Raw genomic sequence first — 25431 nt, 5'->3', positions numbered from 1 at the left:
TTTTTCAGAAATCACAGACTCTTTTTGAATCAAATCCTCTTCTTTTCTTGAAAAAGGATTAATTTTATAATCATTATGAAAAGGTGGTGGAATTTCGACAAAACCAATACCTTTCTTGGAATCTTTTTGTTTTCCAGATACTTCAATAATTTCATTCAACAGAAAAGATGAATTCCTAAATTTCCCCAATTTGTTCTTCAACTCAAGAACCTCATTCTCAAGCTCAGTTATCTTAGAACGATGTTTCAAAATTTCCTGAAACTTTTGGTCATTAATGGTCATTTTCACAGATAACTCGGCTTTGAGATCGTGGTTACTTGTCGACAATGCTTCAATCTTTTCTCGAGATCTCCTTTGAGATTCAAGAGATTGTCGATAAGTATCCTTAAGAGAAGCAATTTCTCTTATAAGATTATCATTTTGATTTTTTAATGCTTCTAACTTAGATTTGTTAGATTCGCAGTCAACACAAGATGTTTTAACAAATGAAGTAGCAGAAACATAATTACTAACCTCATTGATCTTGGCCATGCAAGCAAACATTGATTCAGAAGACTTGTCGCAAGAGTCATCAGAATCAGATCCAGAATCATTATCGGAAGACATCTCACTACCAGTAGCATCTTGACAATCTTTATGTAGCCCAAACATAGCCAAATTTGCTTGAACATCATTGGATAGTAACCGTTGTGACCAATCAGTTCCATCTGCTAACATTGCTTGTGTTGTAGAAGAAGATGGTTTCTTTTCAGCGTCACTTCCTTGTGGTGTAGAAGCATTTTGACTTTGACCATGAGGTCCAGTGTATTCTTTCTTTGGTTTGTCACATTCCTTTGCGAAATGCCCAAATTCTTGACAATTATAACACTTTACTTTTAATTTGTCAAAACCCAACTTCTTGTTTAAAGCTGGAAGATCTTTTCCAGTTCTCTGCATGAATCTTTTAACTTTACGAACGATCATAGCCATGTTCCATTTTAAATCCATGATTTCTAGATCATCTGGATCTATCTGATCATATTCCTCATCTTTTAAAGCACTTGTGGCAATCTTACTACTCACTAAGTTTTCATATGAAGACATAAAAGCCGTCAGAAAAGCAAAGTTTTACTCAGCTTCCTTCGTATTAACACTAGGTAGTGTAGCAAATGGATTGGTATTAGTTGAACTTCCAGAACCACCCGAATTACCAGCAGAGTATAAACAAACTTTTGGATCATTAAACATAGTTGATTCTTTTTCACTTGCAGCATAAGTAAGAAAAGCAATGATTGGAGAGATCGTTGAACTAAGAGGCATACTTCCACCATAGAAAGCTGGATCTTGATTTTCTTTGGAAGATTTTTGACACTTAAGATCATATTCTCTAGCTTTGATCTTTTGTAGAAATTCAAGTGCCGTCAAGTCTTCATTCACAAAATAGTCATTTTCTTTCAAAACCATTAGAAATGTTGAGTAGGAACTTGGAAGCACACTTTTAATAGTGTCAATTTTATCCCTTTCAGAAATTTCCATTTTCATCTTGTCCATTTCAGCAATTAAATGACTAAATCTTGTAGTCATCTCTTCAACTGCTTCTCCTTTTAATAGATTAAAGTTTCGAAACTGAAACTTGAGCATTATTTTCTTACTCTCAGCTGTGTTTCCCATGCTTCACATACGCAGATGTTGAAATAAAGACGCACATCTCTTGATATTACCAACTTGATGAAAAATATTTTCTGGTAACGCCATAGTCAAAGTAGAATAGGCTTTTATCTCGATTTCTAAAGCTTTCTTTTCTTCTTGTGAGTATTGAGAAACGGCTTTAGGAGTATACCCAATAGTATCATCACCAATCATTGGTGCCACATAAACTTCATCAAGACAATATGAGCAGTCAAGATGAACAGATCCCAAATGTGCACGAAACCGAGGTTCCCACTTGGCAAAGTCACTAAACTTCATCAAACGTGGACATTTAGAATGTGGACCTATCTCGGTATCAAGTTGCAACATCTGTTGCATCAACATGTTTTGAGACGCTAATGCATACATACCGGCCATTTTTTTAAAAAACAAATTAAGTGTTTAACGAATCAAATAGTGAAATAGCTTAACGAATCAGTGAACAGTTATAGCGAACTGTGAACAGTTATAGCGAACTGTGAATAGTTATAGCGAACTGTGAACAATGTTTAACGAATCAACCCTTATCGAAGTTAAGACTGATCAGCAACGAAGTACCTTAACGAATGAGGTGAGTGTTTTAGCGAATCAAAAGTCAACTTAACGAGTCAACTAAACGAATCACAAATAAAGTTAATGAATCAACCAACTGGCGAAACGGATAACGAATGAGATGAAGGTTTAGCGAATCACAAGTCAACTTAGCGAATTGACCAAATGAATCACAAAGGTTGTTACAACCGTTTGTAACAAACTCTGACACCTTATGCCATGTGGCAAAGGTTGTTATAACACAAATCCCAAGAAGAACACGTGTCACACTAATCGGTTAAACTAGTTAACGAACTAGATAACACGAACCAATAACTCACACGAATTGATTAACGAACTAGGTAGCGAAATAACACAGTTAATAACGAATCACCGTGAAACATATAGCAAATCACCAGAAAGAAGATAACGAATTACGTTCATCTTCAAATCTTCAAACAATTTTTCCAGAAATTTTGAAGATCAAACCCAGAAACCCAACAATACCAGATTTGTAATACTCCATCGTTTCTCAACCAAAACGCACAAATAACCAACCAAAATCCTCGTAAACCAAATCCGAATCAACTACACATAATCTCGTATCTGATTAACACCTTAAACCAAATCAATTTGACAAAAAACACACCCCTGTTTCGGACTTAACCGAATCCAATATCAAACCACTTAAATCCAAACCAAACCTCAATTCCTTTAATCCACACCTATCCAATACCTTAACCAACACGAATTCAATCCAATTCATCCATAATTCAACCAAATCAAATACAAATTGATTCAAAACCAAACAAAACCGAAAAACTTAATAACAATAACAATTAAAACACCAAATCAAGTGTACTGAGCACCAACAGCTCTGATACCACTTGTTGGTTCCCGGATTAACAATCAATAACAATAACAGATCTCAGATCTGTGAATATCCGATTAGAACACCTAAGGATCTAGCTCATAATTAACCTTGGTTTAATGTTATGTATGTGTATATATTATCAATATGTTAGATGAATAATGTTAAGGTGAAGCATGAGAGAGAGCAATTACTCAAAAACTCTTTTTCTCAATTCTTAATTAAAGTGAACAGTAGTTCACTATATATAGAAGGTGACCTGGTTCGCTAACATCCCCTAGCGAACCAGCTTGTCCTTCGTTACATAAATTAACATAACGAACCACCCCCTGATTCGTTAACATCCCCTAACGAATCAGGAGGGAATACATTATAATGTCTCAGTTCGCTAACATCCCTAGCGAACTAGACTTAACCTTAACGAACTAGTTAATAATAAACATTAAATATTACATTAATTAATAAATAAAACATTAACGATAAATACAAAGACTCTAGACGCAAAACCGTGCACTAACAGCTTTTTTGGCGGGAGATTATGGATAACCGTCCCATGGCGGAGCCCCTTTTGGCGAGAAATTATGGACAACCATCCCATGGCGGAGCCTTTTTTGGCGGGAGGTTATGGACAACCGTCCCGTGGCGGAGCCTTTTTTGGTGGGAGGTTATGGATAACCGTCCCATGGCGGAGCCCTTTTTGGCGGGTGGTTATGAACAACCGTCCCATGCGGCGAAGCCTTTTTTGGCAGGAGTTTATGGATAACCGTCCCATGGCGGAGCCTTTTTTGGCAGGAGGTTATGGATAACCGTCCCATGGCGGAGCCTTTGAATCGTGAAAACAGCTATCATCCTTGTGATAATTCTTTTTGAAATGACGTGTTATTTGGCAGGGAAAGTTGAATTAAATGAATGTCAGTATAGTAGCAGTTGATATGACAGGTTTGATGACGGTTAAGTTTTGCAGAGCAGGTTTTTCATCTTTTTCAGGCACGTGAGAGAGAATCCCAATGACGCACCCAGCTGTAACACATTCTACTGCCATGTCATTGGTGTGTCACACACTGATTAGGCTGCGTGTTCTATTTCTTCTCGATTTCACTCCCCGACATTAATTGCGATGGGTATAAAAGGAGATGTTATGCCTTCCTTTTTTCCTATTCATCTTCATCTTCCGATATTTCTTCGTATATTTACTTCTCATCCATCCATCCTTAGGCATTTTCTTTCCGTATCTTTGCATGGTTGAGTCTTCTCAGTCTAACAAAGTAAAGAAGAATAACACCATGGAGTTCGTTGGGTGTCGAATGTCTTCCGAAGACTTCGATAGCTTGGTCAAGGTATATCACCTAGGGCCTGAGTTTGAGACTGAGTTGCCTGCTCCAGGCAAGACAGTCATGCAGGCTCCTTTCGGCAAGATTTCCGTGTATAACGAGTATTTCTTTCTTGGCAACTTCCGGTTGCCCATTACCCGTTTTCTGCTGGAGGTTTTGGGAGTGTTTGGGTTACACTTGACCCAAATACATCCTCTCGTAATGGCTCGTCTCTGCCATTTCGAGTATACTTGTCATTGCCTGGGTATAAAACTGTCGGCTGACAAGTTGGTGGCTTTCTACCAGTAGCGCTATTCTCAGGGCCGGTATAATATGTTTACCCGCTCTGGCGCCAAGGCCATTGCTTTGGACGCACCGAAGAGTTTGCATGAGTGGAAGAACCTTTTCTTCTACGTTACTGCGCGCGTGGTTCCCCATGTGATGCATTTTGGGAATGTTAAGGAGCTATCGGAACCCAAACCAGTCCCATATTCTGGGACGGACTGGTTTAACATCTTACATGCCAGCCTTTCCACATTTCGCCCTTATCCAGAGCGTGCGCTGGTGCTATTTGGGATGAGTCACATTAGGGGTGATGTGACTAGGGTCCCTTTTATCCAGAATGGTGGTCGAGGTGAGTAACTGCTGATTTTTAATGAGTTATCCTGTTTCAGGCTTTTTAACTATTTGTATGTTGCAGAGGTAGAGGATCCACTGCTGCTGTTGCAGCCCTCGCCTAAGGGTACAAAGATCCTATTCCGACAGTAACTGGGTCCGCGGGAGGAGCCTATCCTTGCAAGGACTACTCCAACCTTTGTGTTTCCTCTTCCTATGGGGCAGTCATTGCCACCACGGTCGCTGCCACCTCCTAGCTTCGTTAAACAAAAAGAGGGTAACTACTTTTTCATACATACCTGCGTGTACATTCTCTAATCCTCTTGCTTTCCCATGTTTTTGCAGGTAAACAGCCTCATGATGTGCGCCTTCATAAATGCGGCAAGAAAAGTGCAGAATGTAGTGGTTGGAAGGCGGTTGCACCTCCAAGAGGTTCCGCCAAAAGGGCTCTCGCGCATGATTATGACGATGTCATCCTCGTGTCCGACGTGCCTTTTGGGCCTCCAGTGTCGTCATCGGCGACATTACTTGCATCGTCTAGTTCTGATGTTGGCTCTCTTTTACTCCCAACCACCTGCAGCCAGACTTCTGGAGGATTCCCTTTGCCTTCAGTCTTTCAGTCTGGAACTGTTGTGGACACAAGACCACCTGCAGCCAGACTTCTGAAGGTCTTGTGACGACTTCAGCTTCTCAGCCTGGAACCATTGTGGATACTAAAGTATCCCATTGTTCGTCACTTGGTTCCGACGTGACCACCAGGACGTTCACTGTCCCACACCACGTGGGGTTCGCAATGGCAGGCGATGATAAGGAAGAGGAGGAAACTTGTCTCTTCAAGAAGCCCCGTCTCAGCGGGTTTGTGAAACTGAGTGGTCTGGTTAAATCTCCAGGTATGTTAGATTATAAATTTTCACCTACTTAATATATGTTGTATGAATCTTTTTCTTTCTTTCAGAGTCCTCGTAGGTGTCTTTCGTGGCGGAAGTGCAATCTACTGTGGCGTCTGCTGCCGCCGTTTCTTCGGTGGGAAGCTCTGTTAGTCTACTTATGATGACAAGTGTGGGCAACTTGTCTGAGGCGATGCATGCGCTCCAATCGGTGATTTCGCTGATGATGACGGGTGTGGTTGGCCCGCCTGGGGCCGAAACCATTGTGACGTCTTTGCCTGTGACGGCGGACTTAGTTATTCCGTCTGAGGCCCAAACTACGGCGTCAATTTTTGAACCAATGAAGGCAACTGTGGATAAGTTGCCCGAGGTTTTTGTTGGCCAGTTAGAGGTGTCTGGTCCCCAAAAGTTCGCTGCTTTCTGAAATCCAAGGAGTCCTCACTGGGCAAGACCTTTGTTCTTGACGGTGATGAGGATATCCAGCCACTTCCTTTTGATGTTGGGGCGGTTGGTAGCTGTAAAGTTTTTGATTTTGGGTGTAGCAGTGGTGGTGGCTCCGTCATCGGTTTGTCGGGGAATGTAGATACGGATTCTCGCGATTCTATTAAGGCAAATCAAGTTTATCAGCCTAAATGGAAGATCACCCACGGAGCCAATTTTGAGTACCCTGCCACCTGTATAGAATTTTTGGAGCATATTATGATCATGTCTAAGGTCTCTCTATTATAGCCGAGCTAGTTCGTGACAACCGAGCTCTTCATGCTGAGAAGATTGAGGCTACTGCCTCTATGAGGGAGATGGAACTTCTTGTTAAAAACACCGAGGCAGCCGCCTGGAAAGCGGGCTGGGAAGTAGCAGAGCACCCACAGGCTTCGGCGCGTTGGAAGGAAAGTTATCTAAGGCTGAAGCAGACTTGGCGGAGTCTGTTCGTGAGCGCGCTGAGCGCTATAAGGAGTTCCAGGATATGTGTAGGAAGTCTAATGACGATCTTACTGACGCATGTAGCCGGGCTAACGCTGCGAAAGAAGCCTCTGCCAAACATGAGCAGAATAACGTCAATCTGCGCAAGTGGATCGACGAATTAGAGGCTGAATCATCGCTACGGAAGGCGGATGCGGGTAAGTTGGCTGATTTGATTGCCGCTCGTGAGCAGACTATCGAGTCTCTGACTGCTCAGTATGTTGCTACTGCCAACGACCGCGACTGGCTGCTAAAGCAAGCGATTCACAGTATTCGTTTTACCTCTTTATTTATCATACATTATTTTGTGCTGAAGAATTTCCTTTCAGGTTGCCCAGCGCATCATTACTGACGATGATATGACTAAGAGCGTTGGGCGTCTTGTCACATCCGCGTAGCAACTAGGGCATAAGTCTGGTTTCCAGGAGGCTGTGACGCATTTGCGTGACCATCTTCCTTCTGGAGCTCATGTACTTCATGGCGTTGATGTGGAAGCAGAGTATCAAGCTGCGAAGGCAGAGTATGATGCACTTTCGTTCCGCATCATGTCTTTTATTGCCCAATACGCTAAAGAAGAGAATGGCGTGACCTGCTGCGGGATCTACTGGAACCAGAGCAAGCGTGTCCATCTTCTACTAGCGATGACGTTGCTACAGCGCAAGATCACGGGGAGGAAAATTTAGACGACATTGTTAATTATGAAATTTCCCCCTACCTGGATTGAACTTGTATAGTGTAGGACTATATTTTGTTGGCCGGATGTTGGTATTCACCTTTTGTAAATATTTTATTTTTATTAATTGAATGGACTTGTTGAAACGTCTCATTAGCTACCACTTTTTTTATTAAGATTGGTAAATGCAGGGTATCGTTTTAATTCATTGTCAATGGCCCGTGGCCCGTTTTTACAAGATGAAATCGATTTACATATAACACATTCGCAGCTGCGCCGCATTCCAAGTTCTAGGAACTGGTGAGCCATTGAGTTGCATCAGCGTATACGCGCTTTTCCTATAACCTTTTCTATCTGATAAGGTCCTTCCCATGTTGGTGCCAAATTTCCTTTTGCTTGCGCTCTTGATGCCTCATTGTTGGGGAGGACGTAATCTCCTGCATTGAACTCGCAAATCTTTACTTTTGCATCATAATACTTTTGGAGTTGGCGCTTGTAATTTGTTCACGCATTGCGGCCAACTCCCTCCTTTCTTCCAGAAGCATTAGATCAAGGCGCCTTTGACTTTCAATGTCTGTTGGTAATAGGATCCTTGGTGATGGCAGGCCGATCTCTGCTGGGATCATTGCTTCTGTACCATAAGTCAGGCTAAACGGTGTTTCCGCATTGCCTGTGTTTTTTTTGGTGCGGATGGCCCATAAATCATGTGCAAGATGATCAATCCATCCTAACTTGTATCCCTCCAACCTTTGGTTTATACCGCCAATGATGCTACGATTGGCGCGTTATACTTCTCCGTTTCCTTGTGGGTGTGCAACGAAAGTGAACGTTTGGGTTATGTTAAAATCCGCGAGCCATGCTCTGATGCGTTGGTCGGCGAATTGTGTTCCATTGTCGCTGACCAAATTCATGGGTAACCCGAAACGACATATTATGAACTCCCAGATGAATTTTTTAATACTGGCCACGTTTATTGTGGCCACCGGTTTTGCCTCTATCCATTTGGTGAAGTAAACGATTACCATGATTAAGAACTTTACCCGCCCCGGCGCCTCGGGGAATGGACCTGTTATATCTATTGCCCATTTCTGGAATGGTCATGCCTATGTCACTGGTACCATCATGTTTTTTAGGTGCAAGGTATTTGGTGCATGGCGTTGGCATGCGTTGCACCTGCATATTTCTTTTTCTGCATCCACGTGCATGTCAGGCCAATAGTATCATGCATTCAAAATTTTGGCCACGACCATTCTTGGACCTGCATGGACACCACAAATCCCCTCATGTATTTCTTGCAGCAGGTAATTCTCATCTTGTGTGTTGACGCATCGGAGGATGGTCCTAGGTAAGATCTCCTGGACAAAATACCATTTTGCAATTGATAATTGAGTGCTTTCGGCAGGACTTCTGAAAATAAGAAGTTGACGATTGGGGTCATCCAGCTTGGTGCGCCTGTGGAACGTACATAAACTTCTCTTGTGGTGGTGGAGGAATTCGCCAGGACCTCCACCCGGACATCTTTTGCGAGATGTTCAAAGCTGACCGATGCCAATTTGCTGAGGGCATCTGCTTTTTTATATTCGCTTCGCTTTATGTGTTTTACTTTGCATGTAACAAAAGTTGTCGTTAGCGTCTTAGCCTGCGCTAGGTATGAGGCCATATTATCATCCTTTGAATTGTATGAGCCTTCAAGTTGGTTTGCTACCAACATTGAGTCGACATGTGCTTCTAGATGCTTGGCCCCCAACTTCTTGGAAATTCTTAGTCTTGCCAGCATTGCTTCATATTCCGCCTCATTATTCGTGCTATTGAATTCTAAACGTATTGCATACGTAAATTCTTGACCTTCTAGACTCTTGACTTTTAATCCCGCGACTGTGCCTTCATCATTAGATGCCTCGTCTGTATATAGCTTCCATATTTGTTTCTGTTGTTGTTCAGCTGGGGGTTCTAGTTCTTTTCGACATTCGTTTTCTCGTGATACCGGCACTTCCGCTATGAAATCTGCTAGAACCTGGCCTTTGATCGCGGGCCTGGGTTTGTACTCTATCGCATACTCTCCCAACTCTATCGCCCATTTTGCCAATCTGCCTGACAACTCTGGTTTTCTTAGCACGTTCTGTAGTCGATAGTTGGTGAGAACGTAGATCGGAAATCCTTGGAAGTACCTCCTTAATCGGCGCGCTGCTTGTATTAACGACAATACTAATTTCTCCAGGGTCGATTATCTTGTTTCACCGTCCGTTAGTTTGCGGCTGATGTAGTAGATAGGTATTTAAATGTTATCCCTATCTACTAGCATTACCGCACTGATCACCCTGTTTGAGGCGGATAGGTACATTACCAACGGTTCCTTAGGTTTTGGCGATGTTAACATTGGGATCTCTGAAAGCGGGATTTGATTTTCTTAAACGCAGTTTCTTCTTCCACTGTCCATCGAAACTATGTCTTTTTGAGGCAGTTTTGTAATGTTGACACGAATGGAATGGATCTGTCTGTGTGGTTCGACAAGAATCTGTTAAACGCGACTAATCGCCCATTCAATGTTTTCACTTGCTTGATGGTTTTTAGGGAAGGCATTTTTATTACTGATCGTATTTTCTCGGTATTAGCTTTGAAACCTCCACTGGTAACGATGACTCCTAAAAATTTTCCTTCTTCCATCCTAAAGGAACATTTCCGTGGGTTAAGCTTCATGCTGATTTTCGGAACATTTTGAAGGTTTCCTCAACGTTTTTCAACATTGTTGTTTCGACGTCGCTTGTATTACCAAGTCGTCAATGTAAACTTCCAAATGTTTCCCAATTGGTCTTTGAATTCTTTTTCAATCAGATGTTAGTATGTGGATCCCGCGTTCTTGAGTCCGAATGGCATCATTTTATAGCAATACGTTCCATTGTCTATTCGGAATGCCGTCTTATCTTGGTCTCCCTTTGCTATGGATCTGATGGTATCCCTTGTATGCATCTAGGGAAAAACTTATACTGGAAAGGAACCATCGCGTCTACTTTGAGGTCTATCTCTGGTAAAGGATAACAATCCTTAGGGCATGCTTTGTTGAGATCTTTTAAATCGATGCACATTCCACGTTGGCCGTTTGCTTTTGGTACCGTTACTGGTTTTGCCACCCATGTTTGGTATTGCATTTCGCGAATGATTCATGCATCCATGAGTTGTTTCACTTGTTCATTATTTCCTGTTCTGGTCCCATCTTCCTTCGCTTTTGTACTTCCAGTACGAAGGCTGGGTTCACTTTCAACTTAAGTTCGGCTTTTGACTTTGGCACTCCTGTCATGTCTGCTGGAGTCCATGCGAATACATCGACGATATGATGAGCAATCTCTTTAACGCCACTCAGGTGTGATTTGAGAGAGTGGACCTGATGGTGACGTTTTGTTATGGGAATTTCCCATTAAGGATCCACTTTTCTGCTTCTTTTGGCTTGTCCATCTTTAACATTTTTATGCAGGACGCTTCTCTCTGCCATTTGGCATTTCCTATTAGCGTGGATCATTGCTACACTTATGGGTGTCAGCACTCCCAGTATCCCATGAACTGTCGATGGTTTGGCATTGAAGTCTCCTATCGCTTCTCTTCCCAGGATGATATCATAATGTGGGTGTGGGATTTCTGAAATGAGGAAATCCACATCTTCGGTTATTGAGTGTTTTCCATCACTAAGCATCACTGGGAATGTTAACTGTATCAATGGGTATTTGATGCTTTGATTGAAACCAGTTATTGGGGCGTTAACTGGGACCAACCGACACTTTTCCTTGTCTTCTGGCAGATCAAAACATTGGCGATACGTTATATCGGACGAGGCTCCCACATCGATGAAGAAACGAGGTTTCCGATAATGTCCAAAGACAACTGTGATCACTAGTGGTGCTTTCCGGTTTGCTCCACCTTTTACTTTTGAGAAGATGACATGTTCTTCTTTCCAGACGGCGTGTTAAGCTTGACTGCGCTTTTTATTTGTGACTGTAACATCATGAAAGTTTCGGATAAAAAATGCCAAGTTTCAAAAGTTAAAGGACCAAAAATGTCAAATTATAAACTCCAAGGTTCAAAATGAGAATTTTTCTTTCAGCTCCATAGCGATACGCGATAGGACAAAGGACAGGCCCATCACGTATCGCGAAGGGCATGGTTACAAACCCAAGGAAATGGGTAGATGGCAATACGCGATCACCTGAAAGCCAACGTCATCACGTATCGCGATGACGTGATCTGACAAGAAAGACACGTGTTGCCACGTGTTAGCTGGGGGCACATGGTCTCGCCACGTGGCACCGCGTGCGCCACGTGGTATGTCTAGAGGTGACCATGCAATGCTACGTCGCGATACGCGACGGGTGACCAAGGGGACCATCGCGTATCGCGATGGGTCCCTAGAAAATGTCTATAAATAGCAACTCCGGGTGTTCTCATTTCTCACACCCAATTTCACATACCTTTCTCTCTCTAACATCTCTCTAAAGGCCTCATAAAGCATGCCACATCATATCTAGAGTTCCGTGCCCAATACCTCGTTCTTTGTGCCACTGAACCATCAATAACGAGATACCGACTATGTTAACTTGAAGAGCATGCCATCCCAATGTCTCGACGACCCGCCTTGTAAAGCGTGCCAACGTGTGGAGAAGTATTGGTGTGCTTCGTTTTGCAGGCAAGAAAAGGTGTTGATCGAGAAGATAAAGAAAAAGGTAAAGACGTCGAAGTGTTGCTCGATCGTGTAGGGTTCTATAAGCCAACGAAGGTAGACATCATGCCGGAATAAAATAATAATAAATTATTAAAAGGGCTTAAAACCCAAAGTCGAGGATATACTCGATACCTCGATAAATAAAAGAAAACATAGCATAGAAAAGAAAAGAAAGGAATATGAATATAATATCAATGTCATTATTATATAAATCTTTGTTATAGAATATTATTTAAGTTATTATGATTATTCTTAAATAATAAAGAAAAGTAAAGTATATGTTTCTTAGAGAAGAAGAAACGTAGGGTTTTAAAGAAAAGTAAAATAAGATTAACTAAAAGGTTTATCTTATAAAAGAAAAGAAAATAAGTTAAAAAGAAAGAGTTTTAACTTATAAAAAGAAATAATACATTTTAACTAAAGGTTTTAAAGTAAAGAAAATATAATCGAGGTAACGATTATAAAAAGAGACTAAAGGTCTTAAGCCGGATTGAATATCCGACTAATAAAAAGTTATACTCGTAATATAGGTGCGAGATAGCAAGAAAAAGGGAAAGACCCTAGGACAGTATATCGAAGATGATCCAAAAGAAAATGGTGAATACGCCCCAACTTTACAACCTGTTTAAAATGAGTCAAAATAATTAAATGAAAAGAGTTACATGGGAATACGTGTCTCTAAAACGTTATAAACAAAAGTAAGCGCTAGCCCTCAGGCTGTCAAGTACGGTTGTTTGGATCCTTACATATGTGGTAATAAAGTCGGTGGGCACACCGCTCCACACTTGGTCCTGACCTCCGCCACGATGGGACAAACCAAAGTTACGTCCAAGTGAGACCGACCATGTGTATACGTATGGTACCTAAGTAATGTCGAACGCTGCGGTGTTTGCTGGGGTGCCTTGTGTAGAGACTTGAGTTTATAATTGTGTTTTTTTAAAGCTTGATTATCCCTAGCCCACGATGGGCCGGACCAAAGTTACATCACGAGGGGTAATTAAGTAAAAGAAAATATTTTAGCGTCAGTATATTCACCAGCATGTGTTGCTGACGTATCTTCTTTACATTTTGCATGTAATCAAGAAGCTCGAAGTGCGCAAGATTCCGATGGCTCGGGTTGTTTTGTTTAAACTTTAAAATATAAATGGTGGTTTTGTAATTAAACAAGTAATCTTTGTACAAACAATTAATGGGTGTTTTATAAAATCCCATCTTTTGTTAAATATATAAATCCGCATAAATATAAGACTTCCGCTTTAAATACCGCAACTCTGATTTATTTACAAATGTGGTAACAACATATGTGTCGCACGCATATGCCGTGGTCTGGGTGTGACAGTGATGCCTCCCAGTATCGTGTTAGCATGTAGGTCTTTAATTTTCTTTCATGACCGTCCGCCTTCATGGGTTGGGGGGAGTGCTTTCCATTTCCCTTGATATTCTTGACAAAGTGTTCCAGGCTCTCATTTTTGCCGTATTATTCTATAGCGTCTTTCAAACACGAACACTGGTTCGTCGTGTGACCGTGTTGCTCATGGTAGTCACAGTAGTGCATTGTGTCTACATTTGGCCCTAGCTTGTATGGGGGGGGGGGTCTTTTTGAGTTGGATGCCCTTCGTATACATTATTTGTGCCGAGCTTTTGGTTAACGGTTTCCACCTGCTAGAAGAGTATGCTTGTCCTTTCTGCTTGCTTTTGAACGCCTCATAGGGAGTGTTATATCTTGATTGGGGTTCCTGATTTAGTCTTGACCAGACGGAGGCGATCTTTTTGCCCTAGCGGGCCTTGTTAATATCATTTCTTGCGTCATTGCGTGCTAACTTGTTCCCCGGGATTTTTTCTGTTCCTGCATATCGCTTAGCTTCCGTCATGATGGCGTCCCAGCTTTGGGGCATACCATCTTTGCCCGTGATGGTATGGATGAGATCATCGCATCTCACATTTTCGCGAAAGGCTGCGCGCATGAGCTCTTTACCGACGCCTCCAATGTTCAATCCTTCCTTATTGAACCTGGTGATGAAATCTTCCAACGTTTCGTTGTCCCTTCGCGTGATACCCAGGATGTCCGATGGGTCACTGACATGGCGCCGTTGTTGGCTGAAATGTTGGGTGAATTTGCTCGCTAAGTCATCCCAGCTTGTGATTTTCCCTTCTGGTAACCGTTCGAACCAAGCTCTCGATGTGCCTACTAGTGTTAATGTGTATATATGGCACCATATCGGCATGGTCCATCCTGACACTAGTCCTGCTACGATATAAGTTTGTAAGTGATCATCCGGATCTGATAGGTCATTGTACTGGCCCACTGTCGGAGGAATTTTTGGATTTTCTGGTAATTTTGCCTCCGCAATTTTCTTAACAAACTTTGATCTTCCGGCTGAGGTTGTTGGTCGATATGGTTTCGAGAAGTCTTCGTTCGCATTTGGGTGGTCTTTTATGAGTTTTTTGGCGGCCGTGTCTATATCTTTCCAGCTTTCTTCATACTCTGGGTCATCTAGGCATGAGTTGACTATATGGCGTGAGCATTGTGACTTGCTATGCTTGTCTGCCTGGTTACTTGGCCTACCACTCGGCGTTTTCCCTAATGATAGCTTAGTTTGCTGATTGGAGTTGACTCCTCTTCATCCTCTTCGTAGTCTTCGTCCGCGTTATTGTTGGTTGCCTTTCCATCAAACAGAGTTGTGGGTCGGATGACAGATGACATTTTTTGTTGTACCTTCGCCATGAGTTTTTGTTGTTCTTCTTCCAACCAGGCCATTATGTTTGGCAGTAAAACTGTCTACGACCATGGTTGCGTTTTTGTTTTGTCTGTAACAGTTGGCCGAAGGGTGGACGCGTTAGCGATGCCTTCGCCGCTGCCAATTACGTCAACTATTTCCAAGTTTCCCTGTTGGTTAGCCTTTGACTGTTGGCCAACCTCTTTAGCATGAGTTGTACCACTCATCTGGACCAAAAAATGTTTATAAATTAGCTGTCCCAGCAATATGCACGGATGGCGCCAATGAAGAAACACGAAATCCCCCCTTAGGTCTAATTGCTTAGTCCAAGGGTGATATTTAAGTATTTCCCACGAGGGGTTTGAATCCTTCTTGGCGCAGATGAATGTTCCCTACAAAACGTAACATTGTGAGCTCGTTACGAGGAATACAAGGGGGGCTTCTCTCGTAACCACCCTCCGGCGTGAGAATCAATATGATTATGATAAAAGTATATAGAGAAGGTTGAGAGTATTGGCATCTGGATCCTTTACCATTTGGAGATGCCTTGGTATTTATAGCCGTTGGGAGAGAGAGTGTGTATGGCCAACTGCCTTGTCTGGCTCCCCACCAATTATATTCCCTGCATGTGTGTTCTCGGGAGTTGGTGGGCATTGTGGCCTTTTGACATTGACGTGTCGTACTAGGTAGTACCGTAATGTATGTGTTGTTTATCCCTTATTGGTTGGGCGTCATTTACGATGAATATTCTTCCTTTTTGTCCCATGCTGGTGGAGATATTGGCGCTACCATTCCCGAGGTGCCAGGGAATGTTTAGTTTATACAGTCGTGCGTATTGTTATCTTTTCTGACGCCATGATATCCGCATGGCGCTTGACCCCTCCACTCGGTGGGATAATATATAACTTGTTTAGAAATGGGTTTAGTACCCTACCTCTGCAGGCACAAAACAGAGTTGTCATTCCAAAAACATTCTCTCATACATGTTCAAAACATAAATTCCAACACAAATTTATAAATCGAACTACAATCCGCGTGCCCTTACCATACGCATAATCCAAACCCGACTGCAGCTTATCGTATCCCACATCCTTCGCTACTCACCAAGACTTAACTGGAGCCCTGGCTACACCATCGCCGCAACTCACCAATGAACTCTCCCCTTAAAATATGTGAAGAAATTCAGAAAAAAATAAAGTACAAAATTCTAAAACAAAAATATTAAAAGAAAAGTACTCTTTAAGAAACACGGGGACTTCGCAATTAGTGTCAGTTGACTCGATTAACCCGATCAATTTGTTTTTGCACTAACTCTTAAGGAAAATTAAAAAACAATGGTTGTAAGATCTGTTTAGTATGTTCAAGTTGGTCTCCATAAAGGAACTTCACACGTCAGTTTAATAAAATCATGTGCTAAAATTATTTGGTTAATCTATATTATTTGTAGAAATCTGGGCAATCAAGACACACGACATACCTCCGCTAATACATGTAATTTTCATACAATCCCATCCAAATATGGCATTAGAATTTCTTTTGTACAATTTTCACTAAATTTGAGCACTACTGAAGTGGCATGTAGGTATCTTTTTATACAATCCCATCCAAATACATGCAGCAAGTCAATCTCATGTGCAAATAGAGCATATATATATCTTTTTTCAAACCTTGAGCAAATAAAAAACAACATACTTCCACCTTTATCACTTCCAATAAAGCAATGAGATAACGTATTAGCAGTACTTTCTTGTGCGGAAAAACCATGAAATTGTTGACAACCCAGTTTTACTAAACCCAAACCTGTTAACAAGGTCTATCAAATGTAGTCAAAACTCTGGTTCGAGGCGTGCAACAATTGTTGCATAAGTCAGTACAATAGTAAATAAATAACAGTTTTATTCTTAAATAAAAACTATAAAAGTGTAACTAAGTAACTAGCCCAAATATACATGAGCATACTTTGCCTATAAACCTTTGTTTAAGCTCCTTCCATTCCTGCAAACAACCTGCATTTAACAGAATTATGAAAAAAAATCTATATAAATAATAAAAGAAAATATCATACAAGAAAGCAGTATTTTAAAAGTTTATTATAATTGGTAAACTAACATTTGATTCCATGTTGCTCACTAACATAATTTTATCTTTCAGACTAGAATACATTATTTATAGACACGACTCCTAAGCATCTAAAATAAATTATTATTCATCTGTAATGATTAATTAATCTTATTACATGCTCATGTTTTTCATGTATAACCTTGATTGAAGTAACTGGATGACTAATCCATGAAGTGTGACATGATTGGGAAGTGTATGAAATGTTGGAACGTTTAAAATTTGGCATACATTAGATTTATTGTGTGCACATCAAATGAGTATTCTGTATTCATAGTTTTTTCCCCTCTTATATGCCTAGTAAAACTTATTGCATACATAGATACATGAAATGTAGTGTAAGGTTTGAAATTTTAAATCAAGCAAAAAAGTTAGAATTATTAGCATCCTTGAAGGAAGGACATTCAGCTCCAAGAGATCATTTCGAACATAACTGTCACAACCCAACCTACGGCGGAAATGTCAGGGCGTGAACTGATTGTCACAGCTCTCAATGTTACTATCATGCATTATTAAAAGTCTCGATATCTATTAATTAAATTTCCAAATAACAATCATCTTTACAAAATCCATATAAACAAAGTATATATATCAATAATTAACAATATGTCACATTAAGTTTTCTTCTAGCATAAATCCTTAAGTGATCTTGTACTTCAGTTACTTCACATCAAACGATAACCTGCACATGCTTTAAAAATAGAATGGTTTTGTCAACACAAGGTTGAGTGATCAACACACCAGTTTAAATATTCATATAGAAAATAAGTATTTTCCACAAGTCATATGAGAATAACAAATTAACCAAATGAGCAAGTATAAATGAGATGTCGAGAAGCACAAAGCTATAACGACAGGTGTATGCTCATACTATTCTGAGATTTTGTTGGACCTCTCCGAATGTGGAAGCATATAAGCACATAAACAAGCAAAGTATAAGTTGCTAGCACATAAGACAAAGTTGCAGTTTTGTGAATAAGTATATAAGAGAAATACAATTTACGCATATGTCCCCAAAAGGTGGAAAAAACGAGTAAAAAGAGGGGAATGTGGTACTCACCTCAAAGACGAACAAAAGTGATTAAGCTAATGAGAATGCGGGAAAAATCACACGCGAATGTTAAAGCCTAAAAGAAACGAAAGAAAGATATACTAAGTAAAGATTTAACTGGTTAATCAATAACAAAAAGATATTTTAATAATATTACATTTATAATCATTATATAAACCATTTTATGAAAACATAAATATTATTTATGATTTTTATAAATATATATAAAAGTTAGTTTACTTGAGTTTTATTTATATTAAAGCGTCAATATTTAATTTATGATATACTTTATACATATATATATATATATATATAACTATACCTTTTTGTAAAAACATGAGTGAAAACGAAAGTTAAACGAGTATAAAATGTCGGTTTTTAGTGAAATAATTATCATTTAATTATTATTATCATTAATCTAGTTAAATAACCATTAATAAAAGCTTTAAAAAAAAGAAACGGGTGCAGGGAGGGTCAAACCCGCTACCTCTGCTCCCAAACCCTTGAGTTTTACCGAACAGACCATAAGGTGACGTGCAAATATGACCCCAGTTCGTTTAGTTATAAACACATACAGTTCAACTCAGTTTCAAGCACAAACCCTAACAATTGATTTGATCAAATCCGTTATATTTGATCAAATCAACCATGGGGTTAATGATGATTATGATATCGTGATTCAAACCAAGTGTTTAATTACCTCGAACAACGAACGGAGAAGGATTAATTGGACAAAAAAGGGCTGAAGAAATAAGGTTATAAACGGGCAAGTAAATGCAGAAATTAGTATAATTATTATTGGGGTATTATCGGCTATGATATGAGGATCGTATCTAACCATTTAATTGTAATAAAAACACCGATTTCGTGTTCTACGGGTGTGATAAAAATGGAATACGAATCACGTTTTGATATTAATAACTTGTATATATCGTTCCTTAGGCCGAAGCTGATAATAATAATTGATTTACAAGATCAATCTCAACAATTACACAAAGATTCGTTAACCAAATTAGTGATCTTTAGATTCGGGTACAAGAAAACCCAATTAGATATGGGTATGGGTAAATAGATAATCCAGATAGAAGGTGGGTTATATCATAAAGTTACACTTCGGTCCTTGGAGTTTGACGTTGAAGGTATATGAGGGTAAAACTTATATTTTGGGTTAAAAGTGTAAGAACAATAAAGGTTAATTATAAATAGGGATATTGTTTTTTAATACTTCAAACTTTCACCCTTTGGTTGATAACACTCCCAACTTTTGATTTGTTACCCATCACTCTCAACTTTCACTCTATTTTCTTCTACCACTCCCCGTCTAACGAAACACTAACCTCGTTAGTGTTTGGGACAGAAAACGTCATTTAAATAAGTTGAGGGGTGAAAAAAAATTTTAATATGTTTAAATATATATATGTAAAGACAAAAGTACCCTTACTAACATCTTTTTTTAATAAATAAAATTTTGTAATATTTAGTTTATAAATATGAATATTTATTGTGGGACCCACCACCTGTCTTCTTCCCCCTTTCTCTGAAACCCTAATTTCACAACCACATCTGATGCTCCACCTAAAAATCAACCAAACATCAATTCTGAAATGAATTTCATCATCTTCTTCTGTTAGGGTTTTTATTCAAACCAATAATTCGCAACTGAATCGACGCCAAAATTGATCCAAAGCCTTTCCTTCTATCAGAACATGTACCAAAAACGACACAATTCAAATTTAGTATCCAAAAAAACTCTCTAATGCTTACTGAAATATTATCTTCATTGCTTAACAATCCACACGTCTCTGATGCTTCTCGATTCCTATTGCCCTCGATTTCAAAGGGAAAGAAAGATAAGAATCACTACCGCCCTTTCTATATCTTCACCGATTTCCGGCCAAAACCATTTTCCTCCTCAGCAAACGCCGTAAAGATGTTGCCGGAAGTCTAGCGACGATGTTCTGGGAGAAGGTCTTCACAGATGAGAACGGTTGTTGCATCCACCCCATTCATGATGTCATTTCGATGTTTAATGGTGTTATCTTACAGTGGAGGTGGTCTTTGTGTCTGTCATACACTTTCCGGCGAGAGCCTTAAACTTCAAAGGTTTCAAAGTCTCCTTAGTGACTAGGTGCGTGAAATTAAGTTGTAATTCTTACACATCAGTTTCAATTGTATATTAGTTTGTTTTCGTTTTTATATATTGATTTTTTTATATTAGAGTTAGTGGTATCTAGATTTTTTTTTCACCCCTCAACTATTTTTAATGACATTATCTGTCCAAAACACTAACGAGGTTAGTGTTCTGTTAGACGGGGAGTGGTACAAGAAAATAGGGTGAAAGTTGGGAGTAGTGGATAACAAATCGAAAGTCGGGAGTGTTGTCAACCAACGGGTGAAAGTTGAGAGTATTAAAAACCAATATCCCTTATAAATAATTAAATATTAACAAAGTAATCAAACTAATTTGATAAAAAAAAATTTTAATAACCCGAACATTGAACCGAGTCGGGTATTTAATAAAAATATAAATTTTAAAAACCCGAGTTGTTATAGTCTCCCCTACTTTAGAGAATTTCGTCCCGGAATTAAGGAATACTATAACAACACCATTAAGTAAAAAAAATACATAATACAGAAATTTAGATAGTTGAAGTAATGCTCCAAAAGAAAATCCGATAAGGGCACTTATATATAGGATGTACCATCGGCGTATCCACCATGTCCTTATCATCCTTACATTTTTACCGTTATCTCAACTACTTTCGGTTCTTCATTATGACACACAACTATTCGGATCATGATTTCCATGCGAGGACTTTGGTAATTATGTATGAATCCATAATTACTTTGATCGTCGAATGGTCCACATAACTCGTCCCATTGTGTGGGTTACAAAACGATTAAGTAAAACAAGATTTTGAGGGAACATAAATCAATGTATAAAATAATTCCAAATGTTGCAGTGGAATTTTATTAAGATATCGCAAAAATATAAGTATTTGAAGAAGACATAACTTATGAAGGTAAACAAATAAGATAAAAGTTAACTTTAATAAACACTCTGTTGAACCAAAAAGGAACTTTATTCATAAGATAGCTTATAAAAGATAAATAGTTCAAATGAGAGATAATCTAAGGCCATAAAGAGGCGTTACAATAATTAAGAAAAAGACAAATTAATCAAGATAGATAAAGGGAACGGCAAAAGTCTTCACGGTCGTTGAATAGCTTAATTGACTTGGCTTGAAGCACCATGAGGAGTTACATGGGTAGGAGCAGTTGAGGTAGATTAACTTCGAATAGCTTGAATCGGTTGAGCTTGCATAGCAGGGGCTTGAGCAAGGTAGGCTTAGTACGCTTGAGCTTGGGGGTGTGGAGCTTGATAGTATTGGATTAGGCAAGGTTGACTTGGATTGATGGAAGGAGCTTGCAGGACATGGGGTGGTTGAGTTTGAACATGGTGAGCATGGATAAGTTGAGGGCACACATTACAAGATGATTTGGGTCTACACAATTATAGCAAGCACGGTTATTAGGAGAACCGGGTTGAGCACATGAGGAGGCTTGTGCATTAGGCGGGATACTGTAACATCCTAAAATTTCAAATAATAATATTTTTATATTATTTCTTATGAAAGACAAGTTACTTGAGTTGATAAAGAAGTAATAAAATAAGAAAGATAAAAAGGAAAGTAGGCTATTTAAATGAACATATTTATAGACCAAAAAGGAAAGATGGGTTTTAAGTCCACGATCTTAATGGAGTATAAATACCCCCTTAAACCCTAAATCTTTTCATTTCCATCCATCTTATCCATAACATTCCCTACACACCTTATAACACAGACTTAAGCCGAATACCCCTCCCTAGCCGTCGGCCTTCATCCGAACCCAAAACCAAGCATCTAATATAGGATCTTCGATCATACAAGCGAGCTAACAAGTCCAAGATCACGTATCAAGCTAGCCGTGACCTAACAAACGTCTAAAGGTATTTTCTTTACGTTTAAAGGTTACGTTTTTATGAACGGATGATCATGAAATGAAACCTAGAGTAGATCGGGTCTAGATGTTTCATAAAAATGCAAACTTAATGATTAAAGTGAACTTAATGAACTCATGGTTACATACGGTTCGTAAAGGAAACCCTAGATCTAGCTTAGAGCATTTTAAATCGATAAAGATTTACACTTTATACCTAAACTGGGTGAGATCTTGATAATGTACTACTATTGGGTGTAAAACAGTTGGAAAATATCAAAAAGGTGTCTAAAAGTCATGATAAGTGCCATTGACAGTTCACTAAGCTAGGAAACAAATGAAAAATATGAACTGAAGCATCAGACATGAGTTCTCGATTACATGTGTTCTCTGTCACGAGTTCTCAGCCATTGAATTCTCGGTGACCTCACTCTCGGTCAAGAAAGGAGTTCTCGGTCAACATGAATATTCGATCAACACGGGTTCTCGGTCCCAAGGGTTCTCTGCTTGGAGTTCTCGGCCACTCAGTTTTCTGTTTGGTTTGGGCCTCAATCCAGTTGGGCCCAGATGCTTTAATGGGCAATAAGACTGACTTAGTTAAGTCCACAAATGCTAAGCCCATATCCTAAGACTAGCCCATCATCATGAACTAAACGAACAAGCCCAACTTATAAAAATACGTTGGTTAACTAAAATACCGACTTAAAAAAATATACGGTTAATTAACAACTATATATATATAACAGTTAGCCGGGCATAGTTATGGAAGTGAATAACGATTAACAGCGAGCAAAACAGGATCCAGGTGAGTTTCTAGCCCCACCTCCTTGTTATGTTTTTCGGGGCTGTGTGCATACTCGATATGTTTATTAATACATTGATCCTAAGTGATAAATGTATGCCATTCGGATATTGCATGCATTGTCGAGTTGTAGTGTTACGTTAAAAGATGGTACGATATGTATTTATGTTATGAATGAATGTAATAATAGGATTGATAGTGAAAGGAATAGTAAGGACAAAGGGTTGCATACCCTAACAATATATGCGAAGGATAAATGGTTGCATACCCTAATAATATATGCGAAGGATAAAGGGTTGCATACCCTAATAATATATGCGAAGGACAAAGGGTTGCATACCCTAATAATATACGTGAGGGATAAAGGGTTGCATACCCTACTAATATATGCGAAGGTTAAAGGATTGCATACCCTAATAATATATGCGAAGGTTATAGGAGGAAATGCTCTTTGTAATGTAAGAAATGAATGTAAGTAAGAATGAGATAAAAGTATGAAAGTATGAATGAAAGTATGTAAGTATGTATGTATGTATGTATGTATGTATGCATGTATGTATGTATGTATGTATGTATGTATGTATGTATGTATGTATGTATGTATGTATGTATGTATGTATGTATGTATGTATGTTAAGTGATTAACTAGAACTCACTCAGCGTAGCTGACTTCTAGTATGCGCACAGGTGAGTAGGATGGGACAGCTTGCTTGAGGGGAACACGTGGCATTGAATAAGAAGCTGGCATCGGAAGACTCAAGATGTTTTATGTTTAATTACTTAGCTTTTGAAAGACAAAGATGTTTGTTTAAGACAAGTTGTGTAATGTTTGATGAAAGTTTTTATATTCCGCGAATGTTTTATTAACTCTGATGATTAGAACTATGTTGATGAGTAAATCCAACGACCAAATGTGAGGCACCGGTGACGGGGCCTTACAAGTTGGTATCAGAGCAAAGTTCGAGAGATTTAAGCATCCTACATTCTTAGACTCGAACAGAGAATGGGATTTAAGTAAAAAGATGCCATTTCAAGAATTGCATGTGTCACTCAAGCAAGCTCAGTAAAGGTAAAGTGTATGGTTAAATAATAAATGTTAATGTTATCTTGATTGATATGGATAGGGTTTCTTGCTTGTTTGACTGTTTAACTGTTTGAGGTTAGAATCAGCACAAATAGACTCATAAAAAGAAGTGTATAGGACACGAACAGCAACGTGATCAGCTAATCACAACTGGCCACTGTTATTACATGTTAGCCTTACTATCCTTGTACTAGACAGTTCCTTGATTGATGAAGTTAGTGTTTTCCCTTTTAGAATACGATGACTGGAATGGGAGGAAATGTGGGAACAGGAGACATTGTGAGAGCTGGAGGTCGCACTGGACATCGTGGCAGGCCTCGTCGTGTCCAACGACCTTCGGTGGAAACAGCTTCTAACACCGGAGATGAAGGAAGCGCAGCTGGAGGAAACCCGAACAACAACGAAGGGGTTCAACTGGATCCCGCAATTCAAGCAGCTATTGTTCAAGCTGTAGCCACCGCTATGAAGAACCTGACTCCTGAAGGAACTACTCGAAGCCATGAAAGAACCGCTGAAGGGGCGGCTGGTGATGGTAGGAGAGATGGGGAAGGAGAGAGGGAGGCCTCGAGTGGGGTTCAGTCTGTGAAAGTTGATGACAGGAAAAGGGGCCGAGGTGGGTGCAACTATAGGTCCTTCAAAGGATACGACCCGTCGAAGCTGACTGGTTTGGGAGACGCAATCGCTACTCTTCAGTTGATAACCGCCATGGATAAAATTATCCGCATTAGCGAGTGTCGTCCCGACCAAGCTGTGGGTTATGCTACTTAATCATTCGGTGAAGAAGCTATGTATTGGTGGGAATCAATTGAGCAGAGAAAGAGTCCGGAGGAAATTAAGGCAATAAAGTGGGAGGATCTAAAAGAACTGGTTATGAAGAGATTCTGTGCTGACGCCGAAGTTGAAAGGGCGGAGATGAAGTTCCTGAACTTGAAAGCTAGAACGATGACACATCGTGAGGACACCACTGAGTTTAACCAAATGTCTAGGTTGGTGCCTGACATGGTTAACACTGAGGCTAAAAGGATCAAGTGCTATATGAGGGGATTGCCACAGAGGGTCCACGCGCTAGTCAGGATGAGTAAACCTGCTACCTTCGACTCTGCTGTCGAGCTCCCAGAGATGGTTTATGCGGACCTGGCTGCGGATGATGTTGTGGTGGGGGAAGAGAAGAAAGATAAGAAGTGGGTCGCTCCTGTTAAACGACCCGGTTTTCAATTATGGAACTCCAGGAATAAAAAGAAGAAAGTATAAGAGAAGAGATCATGAAATACGTGAATGCACGGTGGTGAGTGCAAGTGGGGTAAGGGATCAAATGTTTGTCATAAATGTGGAAAGGCGCATGGAGGATAGTGCAGGGTAGGGTCAAATGCCTGTTATAGTGCGGAAAAGTGGGGCACTATGCTTATGAATGCAGTGAGAAGCCGGCATGTTTCCGGTGTGGAAAGACGGGCCACA

The sequence above is a fragment of the Bidens hawaiensis genome, unplaced genomic scaffold (assembly GCF_021521415.1).
Source record: "Bidens hawaiensis isolate Kalapana, Puna unplaced genomic scaffold, B.hawaiensis_p1.1 tig00020424_1, whole genome shotgun sequence".
Classification (NCBI taxonomy): Eukaryota; Viridiplantae; Streptophyta; class Magnoliopsida; order Asterales; family Asteraceae; genus Bidens; species Bidens hawaiensis.
This window is presented reverse-complemented; position numbering follows the sequence as displayed.